Genomic DNA, 22532 nt, shown 5'->3' on the forward strand with positions numbered 1-22532 from the left:
CCGCCAATCAGTACAGCATAAAGTTGTTTCAGGAAATAGCCTCCGTGCTGCCGAGCCGCGGTCGTAACATATGTTTGCTGCAGGTGAGCTAACTGTTGTTTCGTAAATATAGATATACAGTACAGGCCAAAAGTTTGGACACACCTTCTCATTCAATGCGTTTTCTTTATTTTCATGACTATTTACATTGTAGATTCTCACTGAAGGCATCAGAACTATGAATGAACACATGTGGAGTTATGTACTTAACAAGAAAAGGTGAAATAACTGAAAACATGTTTTATATTCTAGTTTCTTCAAAATAGCCACCCTTTGCTCTGATTACTGCTTTGCACACTCTTGGCATTCTCTCCATAAGCTTCAAGAGGTAGTCACCTGAAATGGTTTTCCAACAGTCTTGAAGGAGTTCCCAGAGGTGTTTAGCACTTGTTGGCCCCTTTGCCTTCACTCTGCGGTCCAGCTCACCCCAAACCATCTGGATTGGGTTCAGGTCCGGTGACTGTGGAGGCCAGGTCATCTGCCGCAGCACTCCATCACTCTCCTTCTTGGTCAAATAGCCCTTACACAGCCTGGAGGTGTGTTTGGGGTCATTGTCCTGTTGAAAAATAAATGATCGTCCAACTAAACGCAAACCGGATGGGATGGCATGTCGCTGCAGGATGCTGTGGTAGCCATGCTGGTTCAGTGTGCCTTCAATTTTGAATAAATCCCCAACAGTGTCACCAGCAAAACACCCCCACACCATCACACCTCCTCCTCCATGCTTCACAGTGGGAACCAGGCATGTGGAATCCATCCGTTCACCTTTTCTGCGTCTCACAAAGACACGGCGGTTGGAACCAAAGATCTCAAATTTGGACTCATCAGACCAAAGCACAGATTTCCACTGGTCTAATGTCCATTCCTTGTGTTTCTTGGCCCAAACAAATCTCTTCTGCTTGTTGCCTCTCCTTAGCAGTGGTTTCCTAGCGGCTATTTGACCATGAAGGCCTGATTCGTGCAGTCTCCTCTTAACAGTTGTTCTAGAGATGGGTCTGCTGCTAGAACTCTGTGTGGCATTCATCTGGTCTCTGATCTGAGCTGCTGTTAACTTGCCATTTCTGAGGCTGGTGACTCGGATGAACTTATCCTCAGAAGCAGAGGTGACTCTTGGTCTTCCTTTCCTGGGTCGGTCCTCATGTGTGCCAGTTTCATTGTAGCGCTTGATGGTTTTTGCGACTCCACTTGGGGACACATTTAAAGTTTTTGCAACTTTCCGGACTGACTGACCTTCATTTCTTAAAATAATGATGGCCACTCGTTTTTCTTTAGTTAGCTGATTGGTTCTTGCCATAATATGAATTTTAACAGTTGTCCAATAGGGCTGTCGGCTGTGTATTAACCTGACTTCTGCACAACACAACTGATGGTCCCAACCCCATTGATAAAGCAAGAAATTCCACTAATTAACCCTGATTAGGCACACCTGTGAAGTGGAAACCATTTCAGGTGACTACCTCTTGAAGCTCATCGAGAGAATGCCAAGAGTGTGCAAAGCAGTAATCAGAGCAAAGGGTGGCTATTTTGAAGAAATTAGAATATAAAACATGTTTTCAGTTATTTCACCTTTTTTTGTTAAGTACATAACTCCACATGTGTTCATTCATAGTTTTGATGCCTTCAGTGAGAATCTACAATGTAAATAGTCATGAAAATAAAGAAAACGCATTGAATGAGAAGGTGTGTCCAAACTTTTGGCCTGTACTGTATGTCAATTTAATACTTACTGTGACAACCCTTAACTCCCAGGAGCTGCCTACCGTATCACTGCGCTACCGCTGTGTTCCGAGGTTGTCACTAAAAAGCGAACTGTTGAGTGTCTGAACTGTTTATATGGCGCTAGCTTAGCTTAGCCGTCCCCATACGTTTAATGGGACCGGTTAGCTTTGCGGCTAGCATTACCAAAATATGGTTTGCATTACTGTGTATACTGTGTATATTGATGAAGCATTTACCGGGATGAATGTATGATTAAGAATTGTATCAACAATGCTAATTGATAATCATGATAATGATGATGATGACAAAAACCTTTCATATTATTTGAATATTATTTTAATGCATTTCAGTTAAAGGTGTTCTGTTTATTTTGTTTACTGTTGGATTGAATTATGTGTAAAGCACTTTTGTAGCTGCACTAAGCACTTGAGATAGTGCCTGTATGAACTTTTTATGTTGATTATGTATACATTTTGGTTATATTATTATGACTGAATATGAATATTTTGATGCAATGTGTATATAGTGAATGGGATTATGATAATGTGTACACTGAATTTAATGAATGGTCCTGTTCTATACACAGGCCAGATTTGATGGCGAGCTACAGGACATGTTAACCTGCCCGGAACTACAGCCAAGCTACCTCAGCCTAGCGGCCTCACTGCCGGTCCTGGTAGGAGGCTCCTGGCAGCTATAAAAAAACACTTAAGAACATTGCCCATACTACCCCTACACCCACCAACACTCTGCTCAGATGGACTCTGCTGATACACTCACTTGAACTATTGACTCTCATAACCTGGAAGGGGGACGTATTAATTTGGGTCGTTTTAGGTTGCTTATGGTCTATGGCTTGGGGTTGAATATGAAATGAATTTGAATACTGTGAAGCTGTGGTGAATATTGAACTGAATTTCGACTGAAGTACTAATTGCTAAATGGTCATTCAAGGAAAACATTTTTTTGCTTAATATTGTTTATTTGTTTTGTTTATTTATTATATCAATACATGGTACCACACCAAATAACATTACTGCCTTTGTGTGTGTGATTCACAACTGTCCACTTCCTCCCTGAGCCGAACCAGCCTCTTCTGTCACCTAGCCTAATTAACTAATCAAATATAGCAAATCAGTTGAGCTAGCATTCAAGCTAGCACAGTCGTCTTTTATTCATATATGCTAGCTGCGTCGCGGCAGTTAGCATGCTCGCTAATATTGACGCAATGGGTATTTTGACTGTCATTTTGTGGTGTTTTGATCCTGGAGGGTATGCTAGTCTCATGGTTTGATGGTGTGTGATGGATAATTGTGATGTGTCACTCATATGTAGCTTGATATTTGCTAATGCACTGTATTGCATATGACTTTGTTTTTTGTAGAATGTGGAGAGGAGCTGGTGCATTACTGACGTCCTATGTGTTTTTTATTCTGTTCCAAAAGGTATGCCTGTTACTCTGGTTATCTGAAATTAATGCTGTCTTGTTATGAAATGTTATTTGAATTTAATCTGTATGGATTAGTTGAGAGGTTAATAATATGCACTGATTTTGTACTTTTATACTGTTTATATTTACATGCCATCTTTATGGGACATTTTTTTTCTTTTTCATTTTCACACAGTGCTTAATGCAAGACAGTTATTGTCACTATATTAATTTGAACGCTTGAGTGAGACTGTATGCTCAGAGCTGAATGTGGAGAGGAGCTGGTGCATTACTGACGTCCTATGTGTTTTTTATTCTGTTCCAAAAGGAATAAAATTCCATGCAGACCTTCAGTGCTGGTGTGTGTCTCACTCAACGCAACACAACGCAGATTTGAGCAGAATTGAGTCGGCTACACAGTGACACATGTTGACTCATGTTGACACAATGACACAGTGACACATGTTGATATAGTGACATGGTGACACAGTGACACAGTGACACATGTTGAAGCAGTGACACAGTGACATGTTGATGCAGTAAAAAATGTTGATGCAGTGACACATTTTGCATCAGTGACATTGGCGCAGTGACACATTGAAGCAGTGAGGTAGTGCCACATGTTAACACATGTTGGCACAGTGACACATGTTGACGCAGAGACACATGTTGATGCAGTGACACAGTGACACATGTTGACGCAGTGACTTGGTGACGTGGTGACACAGTGACACATGTTGAAGCAGTGGGGCGGTGACACATGTTGATGCAGTGACACAGTGACACATGTTGACGCAGTGACACAGTGACACATGTTGAAGCAGTGGGGCGGTGACACATGTTAACGAAGGGACGTGTTGACACCTGTTGATGCAGTGATGCAGTGACAAGTTGACATGTTGACGCAGTGATACATGTTGATACATGTTGATGCAGTGACACTATTGACAGATTGACGCAGTAACACATGCTGATGCAGTGACACAGTGACACATGTTGAAGCAGTGACGCAATGACACTGACACGTTGATACAGTGATGGAATGGTGCAGTGATGCTGTGTAGCAGTAACGGGTGACACATGATGCAGTGACACATGTTGACACATGTTGATGCAGTGACACTATTGACACGTTGATGCAGTGACACATGTTGATGCAGTGACACTATTGACACATTGATGCAGTGACACTATTGACACATTGATGCAGTGACACATGCTGATGCAGTGACACTTGTTGATGCAGTGACACTTGTTGATGCAGTGACACAGTGACACATTTACGCAGTGACGCGGTGATGTAGTGACACATGTTGATACGCTGACGCAGTGATCGTCAGCTCTGAAAATCAAATATAAATATATGACTTTATTATTTAGTTTGTTCAGTGAAAAAAAAGTTGGAAATTATTTTCAATTATTTATCAGAAACTTTGTTGTGTTTTTTTATTAGTAAACATCTGCTTATCTAAAAACTCATATCATCATTACGATATTCAACAATGTTACCATTTATTGTCTTCACATTGTGCAGCCTGACAGCGTACGCCGTGTACCCCATGTACCCTGTGTACACTGTGTAGGCCTTGTACCCCTGTACTTTATGTATCTCATGTACCCCACATATGCCGTGTAACCTGTGTACCCAGCGTAGACCATGTACACCCTGTATCCCGTGTACCCGGTCTACCCCATGTGCTCTGTGTACACCATGTGTCATGTGTGTCACATGATACTCATGACAGTTTAAATTAAAGGAACACATTTCTCATGCTGTCATGTTTATGAACACACAAAAACAACAACCAAAACAACGCAGACTCAAAACTTTAAACCAAAACATCAGATTTAATTTACCAGGCCTGGAAAACAGTTTCTATCATTTCACAACCTTTCCAAGAATTTCAGGATCATGGGAACTGTTTAACTCATAAACTGCACATTTTCACTCAAAGCACGTCACGCCTCAGACACCGTTCACACGTTCACCTGTTCACACATTCCTGTTTCTACCTGTCTGTCCGTCTCTACCTGTCCCTACCTGTCTGTCCGTCTGTTCGTCTCTACCTGTTTCTACCTGTCTCTGCCTGTCTGTCTGTCTGTCTGTTTGAGACAGTTTGTTGTTTCTCGTCTTGCTCTCAGACTCTGACTGATCACACAGATCGAACCCAGCTGACTGCGGTGACCTCTGACCTCTAAATCTTCACGTTAATGCCGACTGACCCCATTAGCTAATGCTAAAGAGCGCTAAGAATGCTAATTATAGCAACAATGCTAACGCTCTTAACACAAGTTGAGAGGGAGAAAGAGGACATGTCATCACCACCCGTAGGACCAACGTTCACCTGAATATCACCTGGTGACATCATCCAGCCATTACCTGGTGACAATCAGGACAGGAAAGAGGGATGTCGTATGCTGTAAATCCCTGTGAGGCAAATTGTGAATTGTGATATTGGGCTTTATAAATAAAATTGATTGATTGATTGAATCAGCTGTCACAGCAGAGGTCTTACTGACATCATCATCAACACACCTGTACCTGACCATACTGTGACATCATCATCATCATCAACATACCAGGGCCCTATTTCAGAGATCAGGCTCAACTAACTCTGATCCTGATCTTGAAGCTGAGAAACTCTGAGTTTTCAGTTCCAGAGCCAGTGATTTCATCCGAAACTGAATCAGAGATTTGAAGACATGAAAAATCAATGTGCTCCATCAGCTGATCAGAGTGAGGTGTGATGGGAACAGCCTGCAGAGCGTGTTCACATGTGAAGTGATGTCATGTGATGAGGTCATGTGTCTAACATACAGAAACATGTTTCTATCTTAACAGTGTTCATATATTTGAATATAAAGTATTCAGCTGTAATGTGATGTTGAGTCCCATCAATGAGCCAGTTCCATCTTTGAATATATGAGACGTCTTGATCAATGACCTCATCACGTGTCCAGGTAGACTCATGAACACTGACACACCTGCAGCTCTGTGGAAATGATCTGCTCTGATTTAAAAACAGCTCCAAGTCTCCTCAGAGCCAGAGACACTTTTCTGACGGCCCTACAAACTGTCTCGGCTCCGACGATGATGATGATGATGATGATGATGTGTAATATGTGATATATGTGGGTGGAACAGGTTGTTAGATAAATGATAGAGTGTGAGATCAAACAGAACCATAAGACATCACCTTCTCCTTACACAACAGGCCCTCAGTCATTTCTGACTCAACGTCCACCACGTCTGTGGTGGTATTCAATACATTGCATCATACTCTTATGTGGAAAGGTTGGAGCGGAAGCTCTGTATCTTGTGTTATCGGATGTGCAGAAGCTTCATCAATAATAATGCAGTTCAGCGGAACATTTAGTTGGCCTAAAAGGTTCTGCACTGAGCTGGTTTAAATCTTATTTATCTGATCGTTTTCAGTTTGTTCATGTTCATAATGAATCATCCTTACGTACTAAAGTTTGTTTTGGAGTTCCGCAAGGTTCCATGCTCGGACCAATCCTATTTACTCTATATATGCTTCCTTTAGGTAACATCATTAGAAATCACTCTGTAAATTTCCATTGTTATGCGGGTGATACAGAGTTGTAGAGATATAACGATATGGAAAATTTGATATCTCGATTATAGTGACCAAATTATCACGGTAAACGATAATATTGCGATATTTTTTTAAGCGCTGTAAAATGTCCAAAAAATAGATATATTGAAATAACTTCACTAAATCTTGTAACTTCCTTATCATACTAAAATGTTAATAGCCAAAATCTTATATTAAAATGAAACTTTCACATTAAAGGGGCAAGGGATTGGCACAGCAACAGAAAATTTTATTTTAAAAGAACAAAATATGTAAATACATTACAGGAGCAAAGCTTATTTGTCTGGTGCATTTTAACAGTCAGCAAAATATGTAAACAATTTATATATTATTAGCACGAGAGGAAAAATATATATAAAACAAAACAATGCAAGAGTAGAACAAAAACCCTACAATATATAGAATAGATATCACAAATGTGCAGGAGAAACCATAAAACCCCTAAGGGCAATGGTCATCATTACACAGAATAATTCACACATTAGAAGTGTGTATGTGAGTCAGAGGATTACCTGTATGAGAAAAGGAGTGCATGTTCTCGTGTGTGTGTGTGTGTTAGGTCAAGACTATGAGAAGTGAATTTAATTAACCTTATAAAAATGGCTCAAGTGTCCCGTATACGTCAAGAGTTACACATTATGACAATCTCAGTAAAACCGAAGTCCCTCACACAATAACTGACGTTTGCATAGCATAACTTGCATTGGCTGTAAAGCTGTGGATGATGGTCACGGAGATGAGCAGCAGATTTGTAGTGTTGCTACCCTTCGCAGCAACGTTCTTTCTGCATGTTCTGCACACAGGATAGTTGTCCTCCACCAGCTGTCCTTCGGCATTCTTCAGAAACCCAAAGGACGTCCAGACCTCAGACTTTGTGCGTTTAGTTGGGGGGGAAATGTCTTGAGTGTCGCTATCACCACCTTCCGCCATGTTTTCATTCTTTGTGTTTACACATGCTACGCATTCACGCAGCGCCTGCATCGCGAGACTTGAATGAGGCTGTTATTACATATCCTGATAATCCACCGCGATAATGCAATTAATTTAAACATAAACGGTAATTCTTACCGTGTAAAAATTAACTGAGATTTACCGTAATATCGGTAATCGTTACATCCCTACAGAGTTGTATTTATCGATGAAGCCAGAAGAAACTAATCAGTTAACTAAACTCCATAATTGCATTAAAGACATAAAAACCTTGATGAGCACCAATTTCCTGATGTTAAATTCAGACAAAACTGAAGTTATTGTTCTTGGCCCCAAACAACTCAGAGACTCTTTATCTGATGACATAGTTTCTCTAGATGGCATTGCTCTGGCCTCTAGCACTACCGTAAGAAACCTCGGAGTAACATTTGATCAAGATTTGTCTTTTAAGTCTCATTTAAAACAAACCTCACGGACTGCATTTTTTCATCTACGTAATATTGCGAAAATTAGGCCTATCCTGACCCGAAAAGATGCAGAAAAATTGGTCCACGCTTTTGTTACCTCAAGGCTGGATTACTGTAATTCTCTATTATCAGGTAGCTCTAGTAAGTCCTTAAAAACTCTCCAGCTAATTCAGAATGCAGCAGCACGTGTACTAACAGGAACTAAGAAACGAGATCATATTTCTCCTGTTTTAGCTTCTCTGCACTGGCTCCCTGTAAAATCCAGAATTGAATTTAAAATCCTACTGTTAACTTATAAAGCTCTAAATGGTCAAGCTCCGTCATATCTTAGAGAGCTCATAGTGCCATATTATCCCACCAGAACACTGCGCTCTGAGAACGCAGGGGTACTCGTGGTCCCTAAAGTCTCCAAAAGTAGATCAGGAGCCAGAGCCTTCAGCTTCAGCTAGTGCTGGGTCTGGTAACCCTACTACTTTTACAACTAAAGTTTTATATGAACTGTTAGGGGAAGAGTCCATTGGGCCCGCTCCGTTGATCAGTATAGCGCACCGCACCGGACCTGCCAGGAAGGACTCCCGATGCATGATCGCAAGGCTGTACAGCTTTGAGGTCAAAAGGAAGATTATTCGTCTGGCAGCAGAATCCCATTCTTTAATTCATAATGGGAGAAGGATCAGCATTTACCCAGATCTCAGTGCTGAAACCATGAAGCAGAGAGCAACCTACAATCAAGTCAGATCGGAGCTGCGGAGGCTTAATTTGAGATCTGGATTTATTCACCCTGCCACTCTCATCTTGACCTTCTGTGATGTGACACACAATTTTTCTTCAAGACTTCTTCGATCAACACATATGCTGTGGAGATTAGGCTGACGCTCCTTCCACTAACGGCTGATTTATTTATTGTTTCTTTTTTTCATTCATTCATTCAAAGCTCTAAATGGTCAAGCTCCGTCATATCTTAGAGAGCTCATAGTGCCATATTATCCCACCAGAACACTGCGCTCCAAGAACGCAGGGTTACTCGTGGTCCCTAAAGTCTCCAAAAGTAGATCAGGAGCCAGAGCCTTCAGCTATCAGGCTCCTCTCCTGTGGAATCATCTTCCTGTTACTGTCCGGGAGGCAGACACCATCTCCACATTTAAGATTAGACTTAAGACTTTCCTCTTTGATAAAGCTTATAGTTAGGGCTGGCTCAGGCTTGCCCTGTACCAGCCCCTAGTTAGGCTGACTTAGGCCTAGTCTGCCGGAGGACCCCCTATAATACACCGGGCACCTTCTCTCCTTCTCTCTCTCTCTCTCTCTCCTTCTCTCTCTCTCTCTCTCTCTCGTATTCTATTACTGCATCTTGCTAACTCGGCCATTCTGGATGTCACTAACTCGGCTTCTTCTCCGGAGCCTTTGTGCTCCACTGTCTCTCAGATTAACTCATATCACAGCGGTGCCTGGACAGCGTGACGTGTGTGGTTGTGCTGCTGCCATGGTCCTGCCAGATGCCTCCTGCTGCTGCTGCCATCATTAGTCATTAGTCATACTTCTACTGTTGTTATACACATATGACTATTGTCACACATGTATGCTGTCAGATATTAATATATACTTTCAACATATTGTACCACAGTAGCCAGAACTATAATTACAATATTATTACTTTCATTAATGTTGTTGTAAGCTACTGTCATTACCGTCTGTCCTGCATCTCTCTCTGTCTCTCTGTCTCCCTCTGTCTCTCTTTCTGTCTCATTGTGTCATACGGATTACTGTTAATTTATTATGTTGATTTGTTCTGTACGACATCTATTGCACGTCTGTCCGTCCTGGAAGAGGGATCCCTCTTTAGCTGCTCTGTGAAATGTGAACAAAAACAGAAGTGTTGTGTTCAAAGAGAGTATCTTCGTCCTGCCCCCAGTGGAGGGTAAAATAATTCACGGCTCAGCTGACTCTGTTCTGGGTCAAGGCACCTCCTCGACGTTAACATCTGATGACCTAAAAGCTGCTCTGTGGCGGGACGCATCGCCAACACGGTGAAGAATTCATAACTACATTTTTAGACCTGCGACCTGAAGACCTGAGGTTTATATCAATAAGACGTCAGACGTCAAAAGGAAGTCCATGTGTCCATGTGTCCATGTGTCCGCCGTCATGTGTGCAGCAAACATTCTGCTTCGTGGTCCAAACACAGAGTAGACATGAAGCTAACGATGCTAAGCTAACAGCCATGTGAGGCCTGGTGGTGATCTGTGTTTAGTTACATGATTCCATCAATACTAAATACCAGAGACATCAGGTCTCCAATATAGACAAGGTGAGGACAAGACGTCCCTGAGACAGAGACAGAATACTCAGTTGTTCAGTGTAACATTTACACATCCACTGTCCGTCTGTCCTTGCTGAAGGACGACCTGTCCTCAGTCTGAACTGTCTCTTTCCTTATTCACTGTGTAGGACTTGAGAGACTAAGGCCCAATCCCAAACCGGCCCCTATCCCCTCGCCCTATTCACTCCCCCTCCGTTTGCGCGGCCACGCAGAGCTCCACCACATTAAGGGCCATCCCAAACCAATTATCGCTGAGTGCGAGTGGACTGCTCAGTCCTTAGATAGCAAGTGTGCATCAGTGCAGACTTCTGATGAGCCCAGCAGGAAGCGCAACATCACAATGGAGGAAACAATGTACAAATGTAAGAGTTCCATCTTTCTACTTTGTAAAATATTGTAGATCAAACACACACATTTGTTTTCCTCACACTGACTTTACAGTCTCAAACAAACTCACAGAATATTTTAAGGTTTTCTTATATTCAGACAGACAAGATGTGAGGAGATGTGTTTTACTAGCCTGGTTCCAGACCATAGACCCCGCCCACTCAGCTGAGTAGGCTTGCATCTCTGGTCTGGCATACTGCAATGAATTTGCGATTTATCTCATCCAAAAGATGGAAGGACCAATGATCGCCGGGGGTGGGGACGGGTCTAGCGATTAGCCAATCACCGCCACGCTGATGTCAAGCTGTACGCCGGTGGGTAACTGGTGAGGATAGCAACAATGGCGACCGCTACAGATCCTACAGACCACATTAACGATGCTATCGAGGTATTTCGCCACTACTCGTATTAATGGAGGACCAAATTAAGGAAGCTGCTAAACTGGATTTAATGGCGATGCAGCTGGGTGTGCACGACGACGGAGACATTTTAAACGGGCAGTGCTCTCTTGTTTTCGGCACCCCCAAGGCATGGATACTAATGACGTCAGATTCTGGGTGAGTCGTTGATCTCTACTGATTGGTTAGGGAAAAATCAAATTCCCTCCCCCTTCTAAATCGCCTTCAATGGAAGCCATGTCAGACTGGAGGTTCTGGGAGCTTCAGTCTGACACTCAGGCTAGTGTTTTACCTGCTTGACAGTTTCGACTGAGACTCCATTCTTCCTCAGAAGCGTCATCCGACATGCTGCTGACGTGTTATATATCAGCTGGTAGGCTTGACAGACCAATCAGAGTCTGTCTGGCCTACCCCACCTCCCGCGTCGTTGTTCGTTCTCTGGAGTAGGGAATCCCAGGTATGCGAGAGAGTGTACTCCCCCTCATCCTGGTTGATGGTGCCACTTGCCCGCTTCCTGATCTCAATGGCCTCTTTTATCCACCGTTTGAATTTATTGGTCTCTGATGTGATTATTTTGCTCCTGTCCCAGTCCATGATGTGGTTATTTCTTCTGCAGTGATCTGTGATGGCTGATTTTAGGTTTTCCTAAAAACCTGCTGTTCTGCTTTGTCTTTTTGTGTCCTTGTGAATCTTTCTGTGTCCTTGTGAATCGCCCCGCTGTCTCTTTTTCGCATTCTTTTTGATGTTCTTTTTTCCTTGTGTTGAATGATCTGCCTGTTTCCCTGATGTATGTTTTCGTGCATGATTTGCATGGTATTTCAAATATGATGTTGCATTTCTTGTCCGGTTTGAACTCTGATTGGTCTGTCAGGCCTACCAGCTGATATGTAACACGTCAGCAGCACGTCGGATGACGCTTCTGAGGAAGACTGGAGTTTCAGTCGAAACTGTCAAGCAGGTAAAACGCATCTCCTTACATCTTGTCTGTCTGAATATAAGAAAACCTTAAAATATTCTAAATAAGAAGACAGTATGAACCTTATCAATCTAAACTCACAGAATGTTTGATGTCAAAAGATGAAAACCTACATGTCCATATGCTTATATTAACTATTTAAAACCGTCTAAAAAAATCCTCATCCCATTCTCATGATTTAAAAAAATATATAATTCTGTGTTCACAGGGACAGAAGAAAAAACAAAGCAATTAATCGATCTACGGATTAAAAATGAGAGTCTCTTCACTAAAAAGAGGAATGCTGCAAAGCAGGGATGGAGATAAGATTGCCCAGATGAATTAATCTGTAAATGTGTAAACTGCGTCTAGAAAATATGAACAAGTTAATTACTGTGATTACACTGGACTGTAACTCTTATCTGACTTATTCAAGTTTATTTTTAATTTAACTAATTTTAATTAATATTTAAATGTTTTTTTAATAGCCTGTTGCTCTATTTTGCTTTCACAAAGCGTCTGTCGGTATCCACGGTTACATCTGCTTCCTTCTTCCGGTAGAGTGGTGAGGGCATCCCATCTGTTTGGCTTCTCTTTCATACATTTCCCCTTAATCAAGAATGCCCTCCACAGCTGCGAGTGTCACTTGATTTGGAGTGACACTCAGTAGTGAAGTGGTAGTGGGTAGGGAGTGGTTTGGGACTGGGCCTTTGTCATTGGTGGAGACCTCCTGATGTCACCTGTGATGTTTGTAAATATGACTGAATCTGTATCACCTGTAACATCACTTGCATCACCTGTAACATCACCTGTAACACCTGTAACATTACCTGTAACACCTGTAACATCACCTGTTTCATCTGTAACATCACCTGTAACATCAACTGCTTTAAAGGGAAATTTGTTAATTTGTTAAATTTGTTTCAAGTGACTAGTGACATAGAAATAATAGTTAGCATGTTAGCCGTTAGCCTAGATACAGCCGTAGCGTCAGACCTGTTAAAACTGATTGATAAGGTTCATACCTTACAACATACAACAACAGCACACGTATTGCATATTGCGGTAAGCGAGTTGTGTCATTTCCGGTGTTTCTGTGACAGCGTCTCTGTACTGCTCTGGTGAATTCTACTAGCCTGCTTTCTGCTCTCTCACTTCAGTTGCTTTAACGTCTACTCCAAGTCTTAACCCACACTGGTTCTGTTTAAGCACTTATAGCTCTCCTCCTTTCTACGACTTCCCTGCTAATCTCTTAGCTGTTGTTTGCACGTTACTAGCCTTGGTAGCTACATTAGCTTTACAGTTAGCGATGGCTTCTCCCTCTGCTCTTTCTTGCTCGGTGTGCCAAATGTTCAGTTATGCCTCTGCCTCCTTTAGCGACAGTGGTAACTGTAATAAGTGTAGCTTATTTGCTGCGTTAGAGGCGAGGCTTAGTGAGTTAGAAGCGCGGCTCCGCACCACGGAAAACCATTCAGTAGCTGCGGTAGTTAGCCAGCCCCCTGTAGCCGGTGCAGAGCCACATAGCATAGCCTTAGCCTCTGCTAACTGTCCTCCGGTAACTCCCGTTCAGCCGGGAGGTTGGGTTACGGTTCGCCAGAAGCACAGCTCCAAGCCGAAGCCCACGGCTCACCACCAGCCTGTTCACGTTTCCAACCGCTTTTCCCCACTCAGCGCCACACCCGCTGAGGATAAAATTCTGGTTATTGGCAGCTCTATTCTGAGGAACGTGAAGTTAGCAACACCAGCGGCCATAGTCAAATGTATCCCTGGGGCCAGAGCGGGCGACATTGAATCAAATTTAAAACTGCTGGCTAAAGCTAAACGTAGATTCAGTAAGATTGTTATTCACGTCAGCGGCAATGACACCCGGTTACACCAATCAAAGGTCACTAAAATTAATATTGCCTCGGTGTGTGAATATGCAAAAACGATGTCGGACTCCTCTCTGGACTTCTCTGGACCCCTCCCAAATCTGACCAGTGATGACATGTTTAGCCGCATGTCATCATTTAATCGCTGACTGTCCAGGTGGTGTCCAGCAAACAATGTGGGTTTCGTTAATCATTGGCAAACTTTCTGGGGAAAACCTGGTCTTATTAGGAGAGACGGCATTCATCCCACTTTGGATGGCGCCGCCCTCATTTCTAGGAACCTGGCAAACTTTATTAGTAATTTAAATCCCTGACAACCCAGAGTTGAGATCAGGACTCAGAGTCGCAGTCCTATTCGCCTCTCTGAGCTTCTAGTTCAGTTACCCAGCCATAGTTTTCATAGTTTAATACAAATGGTGTCTGTCCCCCGACCACCTAAATTATTTAAATCTAAAATTAAACAAAGAGGAGTTGTGCATAACAACCTCATAAAAATTAAAACCTCTTCTGTGACATAAAGACAAAACAGGAGAATTAAATGCAGACTGTTAAATATCAGGTCTCTATCATCTAAAGCAGTGTTAGTAAACAAATTAATATCAGATAATCATATTGATTTACTCAGTCTCACTGAAACCTGGCTGTGTCCAGATGAATATGTCAGTCTCAATGAATCCACTCCTCCCAGTCATAATAATACCCACATTCCTCGAGGCAGCGGCCGAGGAGGGGGAGTTGCAGCCATTTTTAACTCTAGTCTGTTAATCAGCCCTAAACCTAAACTAGATTATAATTCATTTGAAAGCCTCGTTCTTAGTCTTTTACATCCAACCTGGAAAACCTCGCAGCCACTTTTATTTGTTATAGTGTACCGTGCTCCTGGCCCGTATTCTGAATTTGTATCTGAATTCTCAGAGTTTTTATCCGGTTTAGTTCTTAAATCAGATAGTTATTATTGTCGGCGATTTTAACATTCATGTCGACGTTGATAATGACTCCCTGGCTACCGCGTTTATCTCATTATTAGACTCCATTGGCTTCAGTCAGGGTGTACATGAACCCACTCATTGTTTTAACCATACCCTCGATCTAGTTCTGACGTATGGAATAATAATAATAATAATACATTTTATTTAAAAGCACCTTTCTCAACACTCAAGGACACTTTACAGAGCATTAAAAACACAATTAAAGTCGTAATTAAATTAAATAAAAACAACAACAAGAGTGACAGAAAGTAAAAATGGATGTGGGCAATTAAAGGGAATATGCAATTTGGAACAGATGGGTTTTGAGTTGTGATTTGAAATGGGGTAGAGAGTCCATGTTTCTGAGGTCCGGGGGGAGAGAGTTCCAGAGTTTGGGAGCAGAGCGACTGAAAGCTCTGCTCCCCATGGTGCTGAGCCGGGCGGAGGGCACAGAGAGGTGGAGGGAGGAGGACGACCTGAGGGAGCGAGAGGGGGTGGCGATGTGGAGGAGATCAGACAGGTAGGGGGGGTGAGGTTGTGAATGGTCTTGAAAGTATACAGAAGGATTTTGTAATGGATTCTGAATTTGACTAGAAGCCAGTGAAGCTGCTGGAGGACAGGGGTGATGTGGTGAAAGGAGGGGGTTCTGGTGATAATGCGGGCTGCAGAGTTTTGGACCAGTTGAAGCTTATGGAGGGATTTCTGAGGGGCACCAAAGAGGAGTGAGTTACAGTAGTCAATGCGGGAGGTGACGAGGCTGTGGACCAGGATAGCCGTGGTGTGAGGGGTGAGGGAGGGGCGGAGACGGTTAATGTTTCGTAGATGGAAATATGCAGACCGAATTGAAATTGATAACCTAACAGTCTTTCCACAGAATCCCTCGCTATCGGATCATTGTCTGATTACTTTTGATTTCTTTTTCCTCAATTACACGCCACTCAGCAACAGTTACTATATTAGATGTTTTTCAGATAGTGCTGTCGCAAAATTTAAGGAAATGATTACTCCGTCGTTAAATTCAATACCAAGTCCCTCAGTAACAGAGGTTTCCTGTACCGACTTTAATCATTTTGTCGATAGTGCCGTAGGCTCGCTGCGAACAACACTTGACTCTGTAGCTCCTCTTAAAAAGAAGTTAAAAAAGCCAATAAAGTTCGCTCCTTGGTATAACTCTCAAACCCGTAAGTTAAAACAAATATCACGAAAATTTGAAAGGAATTGGCGATTAACCAAACTGGAAGAATCTCGTTTAATCTGGAAAGACAGTCTCAAAACTTATAAGAGGGGCCTCCGCAATGCCAGAACAAACTATTACTCAGCATTAATAGAAGACAATAAGAACAACCCCAGGTTTCTTTTCAGCACTGTAGCCAGGCTGACTGAGAGTCAAAGCTCTATTGAGCCTTGTATTCCTTTAGCCCTTAGCAGTAATGATTTCATGAGCTTTTTTAATGACAAAATTCTAACTATTAGAGGCAAAATTCATGACCTCCTGTCCTCAGATAGTACCTATCTAACCTCAAACACATTTGTAAGATCTCTTGACCGCAGTGATTTCTTCATCTAAATCATCAACGTGTCTCTTAGACCCCATCCCAACTAGGCTACTTAAGGAGGTCTTTCCTTTAGTTAACACTCATATATTAGATATGATCAATATATCCTTATTAACAGGCTATGTACCACAATTAAACCTCTACTAAAAAAGCCCACCCTGGATCCAGAGGTGTTAGCCAACTATAGACCAATATCTAATCTTCCCTTTATGTCAAAGATCCTTCAGAAAGTAGTCGCAGACCAGCTGTGTGATTTTCTCCATGATAATAATTTATTTGAGGAATTTCAGTCAGGATTTAGAGTGCATCATAGCACTGAGACAGCACTAGTTAAAATTACAAATGACCTTCTGATTGCTTCAGACAAAGGACTTGTCTCTGTACTTGTTTTATTAGATCTTAGTGAGGCGTTTGACACAATTGACCATCAAATTCTACTGCAGAGACTGGATCACTTAATTGGCCTAAAAGGTTCTGCACTGAGCTGGTTTAAATCTTATTTATCTGATCGTTTTCAGTTTGTTGACGTTCATAATGAATCATCCTTACGTACCAAAGTTTGTTTTGGAGTTCCGCAAGGTTCTGTGCTCGGACCAATCCTATTTACTCTATATATGCTTCCTTTAGGTAACATCATTAGAAATCACTCTATAAATTTCCATTGTTATGCGGATGATACACAACTGTATTTATCGATGAAGCCAGAAGAAAGTAATCAATTAACTAAACTCCATAACTGCCTTAAAGACATAAAAACTTGGATGAGCACCAATTTCCTGATGTTAAATTCAGACAAAACTGAAGTTATTGTTCTTGGCCCCAAACAACTCAGAGACTCTTTATCTGATGACATAGTTTCTCTAGATGGCATTGCTCTGGCCTCTAGCACTACCGTAAGAAACCTCGGAGTAATATTTGATCAAGATTTGTCTTTTAATTCTCATTTAAAACAAACCTCACGGACTGCATTTTTTCATCTGCGTAATATTGCGAAAATTAGGCCTATCCTGACCCGAAGAGATGCAGAAAAATTGGTCCACGCTTTTGTTACCTCAAGGCTGGATTACTGTAACTCTCTATTATCAGGTAGCTCTAGTAAGTCCTTAAAAACTCTCCAGCTAATTCAGAATGCAGCAGCACGTGTACTAACAGGAACTAAGAAACAAGATCATATTTCTCCTGTTTTAGCTTCTCTGCACTGGCTCCCTGTAAAATCCAGAATTGAATTTAAAATCCTACTGTTAACTTATAAAGCTCTAAATGGTCAAGCTCCGTCATATCTTAGAGAGCTCATAGTGCCATATTATCCCACCAGAACACTGCGCTCCGAGAACGCAGGGTTACTCGTGGTCCCTAAAGTCTCCAAAAGCAGATCAGGAGCCAGAGCCTTCAGCTATCAGGCTCCTCTCCTGTGGAATCATCTTCCTGTTACGGTCCGGGAGGCAGACACCGTCTCCACATTTAAGACTAGACTTAAGACTTTCCTCTTTGATAAAGCTTATAGTTAGGGCTGGCTCAGGCTTGCCCTGTACCAGCCCCAAGTTAGGCTGACTTAGGCCTAGTCTGCCGGAGGACCCCCCTATAATACACCGGGCACCTTCTCTCCTTCTCTCTCTCTCTCTCTCTCGTATTCTATTACTGCATCTTGCTAACTCGGCCATTCTGGATGTCACTAACTCGGCTTCTTCTCCGGAGCCTTTGTGCTCCACTGTCTCTCAGATTAACTCATATCACAGCGGTGCCTGGACAGCGTGACGTGTGTGGTTGTGCTGCTGCCGTGGTCCTGCCAGATGCCTCCTGCTGCTGCTGCCATCATTAGTCATTAGTCATACTTCTACTGTTATTATACACATATGACTATTGTCACACATGTACACTGCCAGATATTAATACATACTTTCAACATATTGTACCACAGTAGCCAGAACTATAACTATAATATTATTACTTTCAGTAATGTTGTTGTAAGCTACTGTCATTACCTGCATCTCTCTCTCTCTCTCCCTCTCTCTCTCTCTGTCCCATTGTTTCATACGGATTACTGTTAATTTATCATGTTGATCTGTTTTGTACGACATCTATTGCACGTCTGTCCGTCCTGGAAGAGGGATCCCTCCTCAGTTGCTCTTCCTGAGGTTTCTACCGTTTTTTTTCCCCGTTAAAGGGTTTTTTTTTGGGAGTTTTTCCTGATCAGCTGTGAGGGTCATAAGGACAGAGGGATGTCGTATGCTGTAAAGCCCTGTGAGGCAAATTGTGATTTGTGATATTGGGCTTTATAAATAAAATTGATTGATTGATTGATTGATTGATTAAAACGTAAGTAAACGGGCAACCTTCAAGTGCAAAGTTAGTCCACTAAACAAGCTTTTTCTCCACAAAGACCGCCTCATATCGTTAGGATAAATGTCAGGGAACATAAAGAAAACAACATGTAAACGTGTTGTCTTACCTTACTGGTGTGCTGCCATGTTTGTTTATCCCTCTAGCTCTGCTTTCCAAAGCGTGGCCGAAATATCGCGAGAACAAGCAGCGATCTCATAGCGTGCCTGAACAAGCAGCAACAGCTGGAAGGCAGAACCGGACAGTAGTCTGAAAAGTTCATTCATTTATTTTATGAAAGATGTATAGAATAATGGCTGACTTTTTGCCAGACTTTGACTTTGTGGAGGAGGAATTTGATTTTGCAGAGTTTGATGGCCGCCCTTATTTATTTGAGCCAGAATACACTGACGAAGAGCTTTGTGAAATTGAAGAACGGAGGAGGAGGGAGAGAGAGGCGCAACAGGTAGAGGACGACAGAGGAGGAATGGCGATTGGTGGTGTACCTGTGAATGCTGTGCCCCAGTGCCCACAGAAGAGGAATGCCTCTGTTGCAAGGAATGGGACCGGTTGCAGCCTTATTTTCAAGGTCTGGATGTGACCGAGGACGAGACACCTCCACCTGGAGTAGGATCCAGCTGGGCTTTATCTAGAGCTTGCCAGATATATTTCGGCCACGCTTTGGACAGCAGAGCTAGACGATAAACAAACATGGCAGCACACCGGTAAGGTAAGACAACACGTTTACATGTCGTTTTCTATATGTTCTCTGACATTTATCCTAACAATATGAGGCGGTCTTTGTGGAAAAAAAGTTTGTTTAGTGGACTAACTTTGCACTTGAAGGTTGCCCTTTCACTTACGTTTTAACAGGTCTGACGCTACGGCTGTATCTAGGCTAACGGCTAACATGCTAACTATTATTTCTATGTCACTAGTCACTTGAAACAAATTTAGGACGATAGGAGACGGGTTCAAATAAACCGAAATTTCCCTTTAACTGTAACATCACCTGCATCACCTGTAACAGTGACGTGATTTTGTTGTTCTGTTGTGTTTTTGTCGTCAGATAAAAAGGCATCAATTAGATTTCATCATCAAACTGTTTGAAGGTGAAATCAGAGATGAGGAGGCTCACCTCACACCTGTAATCCAACACACACACACACCAGTGAAAGCTCTAAATTCGATTTGTCAGAGCAGACCTGCAGCGCTCTGATTGGCTGGTTAGAAACCAGGTCAAAAATCTCTTCCTCATTTTGTCACTTTGAGTTTCATCATCTCACCTCAGTGGACATCATCTTCAGTGTTAACATTTAAGCCACTATCCACCAGTTTAACATTTAAACCACTGTCCAACAGTTTAATATTTAAACCACTGTCCAACAGTTTAACAATTAAACCACTATTCAACATGTTAACATTTAAACCACTGTCCACCAGTTAAACATTTACACCACTGTCCAGCAGTTTAACATTTAAACCACTGCCCAACAGTTTAAGATTAAAACCACTATCCAGTAGTTTAACATTTAAACCACTGTCCAACAGTTGAACATTTAAACCACTGTTCAACATGTTAACAATTAAACCACTATTCAACATGTTAACATTTAAACCACTGTCCACCAGTTAAACATTTACACCACTGTCCAGCAGTTTAACATTTAAACCACTGCCCAACAGTTTAAGATTAAAACCACTATCCAGTAGTTTAACATTAAAACCACTGTCCAACAGTTGAACATTTAAACCACTGTTCAACATGTTAACATTTAAACCACTATCAAACATTTTAACATTTAAACCACTGTCCAACAGTTTAACATTTAAACAACTGTCCAGCACTTTCACATTTAAACCACTGTCCAACAGTTTAACAATTAAACCACTGTTCAACATGTTAACATTTAAACCACTGTCCAACAGTTAAACATTTACACCACTGTCCAACAGTTTAACATTTAAACAACTGTCCAGCAGTTTAACATTTAAACTACTGCCCAAAACTTTAATATTAAAACCACTATCCAATAGTTTAACATTAAAACCACTGTCCAACAGCTGAACATTTAAACCACTGTTCAACATGTTAACATATAAACCACTATCAAACAGTTTACTATTTAAACTACTGTCCACCAGTTTAAATGTTCAACATGTCAACATTTAAACCACTATCAAACAGTTTAACATTTAAACTACTGTCCAACAGTTTAACATTTAAACCACAGTTCGGTGTATGGTTCAGTTTTATATTCTATATTCTATCCGTTATAACCAACTGTGACATTTAAACTACAGTTCAACACTGAAACACATTAGCAGATGAAGAAAATGACTGAAACAAACTAAGACAGCTGATGCATCAAACCACACACACATTAACACACACAAACACACATTAGCACACATAAACACACATTAACACACATATTGTTTACCTGTGTGTCACAGATTCATTTGTACAAACTCGATCAGTCACTTTGACTCAATAAAAGATAAAAATGTTGAAACTGCTGCAGCGCTGCAGAAAGTGCTGATGTCAGGTCGAACTCCAGAGAGACACACACACATTCACACACACACACACACACACAACTCAGAAGCTTTATGTTAATCTTGTTTAGCGTTCAGGAAGACGTTTGGATTCAGTTTAGACTCTGTAATGAGAGGATGGCTTACTTTGTGTGTGTGTGTGTGTGTGTGTGTGTGTGTGTGTGATGGTCTGACCTCGTTTCCTGTTGAATTTCTCTGAGGTCACTTCCTCTGACTAAATGTTGTTTCCTGACTGATGACATCATCAACCTCCCTCTGATGTCACAGTTGGAGACAGTCTACCTGAGGACAGGTGACTGTCATCTGTTGATGAGTTAAATAAAATAAAATAATAAAACAAATTAATTCTTCATCAGATTCAAACTAGTGACCTGGTCACAGACACACACAAACACACACTTTTATAAACTGTATTTGCACCATCGTCTGTTTTTAAAGAGACTCACCTGAAGAGTGTTTGAGGTCACGTGACAGGTAGTGACACAGAGCTGCAGTGAGATGGACAGTTCCCAACAGGAAGTCAGAAAGACATTCATTTCCTGTCAGATCAGGTCTGGTGTCGATCAGCTTACCTGAAACAGGTGTGTCAGATGCACCTGCTCAGAGAGACTTCACATCAGATCTGAGAACAAACATCACAGTTACACATTTAATATGGTTGTTGTTGTTGTTGTTGTTGTTGACTGACAGATGATGAAACCTCACATTACTGCTCATGTCCATATACTGAGGACACACGTGTTTATAAACAGGAATATGACTCAAAGACTGTAAAGTTCTAAAAAATAAACTATACTATACACCTTAACAAACACCTTTATGTATAACATAACATTTAACATAAAGTATCACACAATAAACTATAACTACAATATGTCACATCAAGTTTAACAGACCATAATATTTAAGACACAATAAATTAGACAACGCTCTATAGCAGATAAATTATTAAACTATATCATTTCATATAATTATAGGATGAATCTTTTCTCATCACGTTC

General features: G+C 41.6%; 1 protein-coding gene across 2 annotated transcripts in view; it reads right to left on the minus strand.

Annotated features, from left to right (window-relative positions):
- Positions 1–21529, minus strand: part of LOC117246109 (retinal guanylyl cyclase 2-like) — a 57938-nt gene extending 36409 nt beyond the window's left edge. Inside the window, exons 1-2 of one of the 2 annotated variants that reach the window (XM_078164148.1) lie at positions 19479–19644; positions 19103–19217 (exon numbers count right to left, since the gene is read on the minus strand). The gene's annotated coding sequence lies outside the window, so the exon portion shown is untranslated. Of the gene's footprint in view, positions 1–19102; positions 19218–19478; positions 19645–21416 lie in introns of those variants that run through there. The other variant, XM_033609843.2, reaches the window with a different exon arrangement.
- Positions 21530–22532: the final 1003 nt, after the last annotated feature.

This window comes from Epinephelus lanceolatus, chromosome 22 (genome assembly GCF_041903045.1).
Source record: "Epinephelus lanceolatus isolate andai-2023 chromosome 22, ASM4190304v1, whole genome shotgun sequence".
NCBI lineage: Eukaryota > Metazoa > Chordata > Actinopteri > Perciformes > Serranidae > Epinephelus > Epinephelus lanceolatus.